General features: G+C 49.3%; 1 protein-coding gene across 1 annotated transcript in view; it reads left to right on the top strand.

Moving 5' to 3' along the window:
* Nucleotides 1–5349, top strand: part of P4htm (prolyl 4-hydroxylase, transmembrane) — a 19239-nt gene that overhangs the window by 7691 nt on the left and 6199 nt on the right. The gene's annotated exons all lie outside the window — the stretch shown is intronic.

The raw sequence follows: 5349 nt of genomic DNA, 5'->3' as shown, positions 1-5349 counted from the left end.
TTTTGTTTTTTTTTTAAAGATTTATTTATTTATTATATGTAAGTACACTGTAGCTGTCTTCAGACACTCCAGAAGAGGGCGAGTTACGGATGGTTGTTAGCCACCATGTGGTTGCTGGGATTTGAACTCTAGACCTTTGGAAGAGCAGTCGGGTGCTCTTACCCACTGAGCCATCTCACCAGCCCACCCCTTGGTTTTTAAAGACACAGTTTCACACTAAACCTGTAACTCACTGATTAAGCTCGTCTGGCTGGCCAGTGGGCACCTCGGGTCATCCTTGCCTCGCCTTTTCCTTGGGTGCTGGAGCTCCTAACACAGGTTCTAAGCTGTCATGGTTGGCACGCCTTTTATCCCAGCACCTGAAAGCAGAGGCAGAGGGAGCCCAAGCTCAGTAAGATCCTGTCTCAAAACCAATGAATGCAACCCAGGCCCTCACCCTTGCCAGGCAAGTGCCCCACCCCGCTGATGGAGCTGTCACCCAGCCCGGCCCCTGTTAATCTTCCTTTGGAGAACTCTTGCTCTGTGCCCCAGACCTACCCACAAATTAATGATCTTTGGAGCTAGCGAGATGACAGCAGTGGTTAAGAGCACTTTCTGCTCTGGCAGAGGACCCAGGTTCAGTCAGCTCATAGCCTGTCTATAGACTCCCTGCCAGAGGGTCTGACACCTTCTTCTTGCCTCTGCAGTCATTAGTCACGCACACGCTGTACGTGGGCAAACATGAAGGCAAAACACCAAACATGTCAAATAAATAACATTCTTTTCAAATTGGCAGTTTTTTGGTCTCAGTCTCCTGAGCACTTGGGGTTCCCTGTGTGACCCCAGACCTGGCAGAATTTCTAGCCCCTATCCATGGTACCAGGGGTGGTGTTACCCATAGAGAGCCAGCCACAAGGTTTGATGGTCTCAGCTCTACACATAAACTGTAGTTACCAACAGGTGGCCCCCTGCACCTTCCTGCTAACGCTCACTTCCTGTATTGCAGTCCTGGAAGGAGCTCACATGACATCAGGGAACAGCCATGTTACATGGTGATCATCAACTCTGATGAGGGTAGGGATCCCAAATTCAACTGCTCTAGTCTTGAGTCACATCACAGTGCCCATAGCCAGAGTGTGTGCTGTGGTGCCGGTCTGTCCTTCACTGTAGACTGAATTATGGGACTAAAGGGTGAGCTAGGTTGTCCCCAGGAGTGCTCTCTCTGGCCTCTCCACACGGCTAATTAAGATGCTCAGCCCTCTGAATCAGGCTCCCAGGAAGCCATTCTCCTTACACAGTTTCTGTTTGTTGAGAATCTCACGAAGCCAGGAACTCTCTGTATAGCCAAGGTTGACTTTGATCTCTGGATCCCCCTGCCTCTATGCTCCACGCGCTGGTTTGGCAGGTACCCACCACCACTCCCCGCTTGTCCTTATTTGTTTGTTTCTATTGATGTTCTAGCAGTACTACACCACCCTAAAGAAGTATGTTTTTAGCTGGGCGTGGTGGCTCATGCCTTTAATCCCAGCACTCGAGGCCAGCCTGGTCTACAAAGTGAGTTCCAGGACAGCCAGGGCTATCAGAGAAACTCTGTCTCAAAAAACCAAAAAAAAAAAAAGAAGTATGTTTTTTTTATTCTATTCAAGCTTAGAACACAGGTCTCTCTCCTACATGCGTCATGCATGGTTCACACACGTGTATATGATGCATAAAGGCAGGGACTGGAGAGATGGCTCAGTGGGGGCACTGCTTGCCAGGGAAGTTCACAAAACCCACGTAAAAGCTGGGCACACTATGACACACCTGTAGTTCTGGTATTCCGATGAGAGGTGGAGATAGGAGAATCCTGGACTTGCAGGGCCCCTAGCCTACTGGCACATGCAATGGCGAACAACCGGAAAAGAGGCCTGTCTCACACACTCTCCAGAGTCCCTGATAGGAAACATGTCCAGGACGCCTTGGGTAAGGCTGCAAGTCACTAATGGTCCCTATTTCAGCTGCTATGCTGCATAGCAGGGGAGGTGACACGGGAGTGAGGATGCAGGTCCTGCTGCCCAGCCTCCACCTGTGTGCCCCCCACAGCAGCCTGTTTTGGGGGGTTCCTCCCCATCAGTTTACATGGTCCCCCCAGGAATGATTCAAAATGGGTGTGGTTTGACTATGACATTGAATATAGTGGAGACATTATGCCAAGACCCACTCTGGGTACTCCGGGGGGGAGGTCTTGACATCTGCTGTGACACAGATCGACGGTAGCACACAGGGAAGTCTCTATGGAGGATAGTTAGTTCACCAGGAAAAGCCACACCTGGCTATGAAGGCCACACAGCTGGCTTACAAGGCTTGTCACTGGCTGCGACATGTTAATGACTCTGTGGTGTGGGAGAAGCTGGGTGATCAAGTGGAGCCTCTTGTGTTCCTAGCACTGCCTTATAGCAAGGAATACTCTGGTTGCTGGGCAACAGCACTGTGGTCACCTAGCAACAGCTCTGCAGCCTGGCTGACTGCTTGGGCCACATCTCATACCTCAGCCCTTCCCCCCTTTATCTCCTGCCTCCTCCCTCTAACCCAGGCTTTTTTCCAGCTTTCCAGTGCACCTCCCCCACCAGCTTCTTAATCATCCCCATCCAGAGAGGGCTAAGGGAGGGCCCCACACCCTGGATTTTTACCTCCGACCCAGATGGAGCATGTGGTCCACCCCCACCTCCGGCACCCCCGCCCCATACTGAAAGTTCTTTGACACCGCAGCCTCTGGCGCAGTGTCCTGCGCCCTGGCCTTTGAGTTCTGAAAGAACTCCATTCTCGCTGCTACTGATAATCCAGAGCTCCGGGAGGGGCTTGCTCTGCCCAGAGGGAGCTGAACAAAAGCTGTTCCGAGGCGAGTTAAGCTGCGATGGAACAAGCCGCCTTGTGACCTTTAGGCTTCATCTCTTGCCAGCATCCCTTGGGCAGACAGAGCTTCCACAATTTACTGGAATGGAGCCCGGGGGTCTCTGTTCCAGTGGCATCCCTCCTGTCCTATCTTGACATTCAAGAGACTTTGATAGTTTCTGGTAACAGAACAAGAAACCAAAAGCACAGGTTCTCTGCCCCCGGGTACTTGCTTCTCTCTGCCAGGAACACTAACAAAAACAAATCTTCATTTCTTCCCTCCCCCACACCAATACCCAATACTGATAGATGACAAAAGGATTGGAACTGGCCTTCCAGAGCAGGCCCTGGCTGGGGGACCACACACATCCGAGCTACTCTGCACCTGGGAGCCTCTGCCCTTTTTCTCAAAGCACTTGGGGTTAAAGACGGGGCAGAGGAAGACTCACAGGGCATTGGGTGGCATCCCTTGGGCAAGGTGGGGCAACAGGAAATCCGCCATTGAATAGCCTTGGCTGCTATGTCATGGGCTGGGTCAGATGCATCTCAGGGTGTCCAGTGTCGTGGTACAGTGCCATGGCTTTGTCATACACTCTGTTAGGTGCTAAGTGCTATGTCAGTATACGATGCCACTGTGTCAAAGCCTCTATCAGTTTCCTTGTCTTGGTCTTAATGAGCTGGGGTTAAGGGCTGTGTCCACTCAGAAAGTTCTGAGGGTTTTTGCAAAACTCTCACGTCCCTGCACCTGCCTAATTAGACCCCAACTGACTGACTTAACTTGTTTGCTTGCTCTGTTTTGTTTTATCTAAGACATGGTCTCTTGTAGCTCAGGCTGGGATTGAATTTGCTATGTGGCAGAAGGTGATCTTGAACTTCTGACCCTCCTCCAGCTCCCAAGTCCTGGGATTGCAGGTGTGTCTCACCACACCCAGTTTTATGTGGTGCTCGCTAGGAATCAAATCCAGGGCTTTGTCATCAAGGGGGCGGGGTTAGAATTATCTCCATGGATTCGCAGATTCCTGGTACTTAATAATAAAGAAATCTGGGCTCCGGGCCTGCATCTTCCTCCGCCCCCCTTTTTCATTTCTATTTTAAGTTCTCTGTCTTTAGCAACCAAGAGATGAAAACTGATAAGCAACTGAACCAGCCTATTGGTCAGCAGCGCAGCTAGCGTCTGTCTGCTCACAACCTTTTATGGTCCTGCAGGTTAGATGGGCGTCTTTATCCTGTTCTATCTTCAATGTTACCACATCTGGAGCCCCAACACCTACCCTTGGAAATTAACTGTGATTTCCAATCTGGTTCTGGGTATAATATCTGGGTGGTCCTGGATAGAGCACTGATCTTTCTGTGCTTGGGATTCTTCCCATACTGCAGAGGTACAGGACCTGGCTGGAGAGATTACAGAGCTGTCAGGAATGCTTAGCAAAGTACCGAAGTAACGTTGGCAGAGTGTGATTGGCTGTGGTCATTATTAAAAATGGCTCCCATCTTGTCATAGGGCCAGTCTTCTTGGCAGTGTTGCTGTGTCATCCTAGAGGCATGGCAGAGAGATGGCAGGCTACTCTGCAGGAGGCAGTACAACCTTTTTCTCTGCTGGCTTCTTATCTCTCAAGGGTATCCTTTTCCTTCCTTCCTTTCTTTCTTTCTTTCTTTCTTTCTTTCTTTCTTTCTTTCTTTCTTTCTTTCTTTCTTTCTAAGGTTATGTAGGTGGGGCCAGGAAGCATCTGGGCTGTGAGATGTGGGTTGTTCACTTTTGAGGTTCAGGGTCTAGCTCCTTTAAACCACCTGCCAGCAGTGGCTGGTGTGTGGACAAAGTCCTAGGGCCAACAGTCTTTTCTCAGGGTATGGAGGGACTGGAGCATCCTAAGCGATACCCACTGACTTCTCAGTACTAATACTTGAACAGAGCTCCGCTCTACCCAGAGCAGTGATTCTCAAACTGTGGGTAGTGATCCCTTTGAATATCACACAATTACAATTCATAACTAGTGGGAAAAAAAAACAATTATAAAGTTGCAACAAGCTAGGCGTGGTGGCACACGCCTTTAATCCCAGCACTTGGGAAACAGAGGCAGGCAGATTTCTGAGTTCTAGGCCAGCCTGGTCTACAGAGTGAGTTCCAGGACAGTGATGGCTACACAGAGAAACCCTGTCTGGAAAAACAAACAAACAAACAAACAAACAAACAAATAAAGTTGCAACAAAAAATAATTTTATGGCTGGGGATCACCACAACATGAGGAGCTATATTAAAGGGTGGCAACATCAGGGAGGCTGAGGACCACTGCTCTAAGTATTGGATGTCTTAGATGATGCTGAAAGGAAGACTAAAAGCAAGAACCAGTCACGATCCCTCTGGTCTTCAAATATAAATGCAGCCAGGGGGGTGGTGTATAGGCCTTTTAGTCTAGGCACTTGGCACCTGGTCAACGTAGCAAGTTCCAAGCCTGGGTATGTATATATATATATATATATATATATATATATATATATATA

The sequence above is a fragment of the Mus caroli genome, chromosome 9 (genome assembly GCF_900094665.2).
Source record: "Mus caroli chromosome 9, CAROLI_EIJ_v1.1, whole genome shotgun sequence".
NCBI classification, from domain to species: Eukaryota; Metazoa; Chordata; class Mammalia; order Rodentia; family Muridae; genus Mus; species Mus caroli.
Note: the sequence above shows the minus strand (reverse complement) of the source record. Positions and strands in the feature narration are given on the sequence as shown.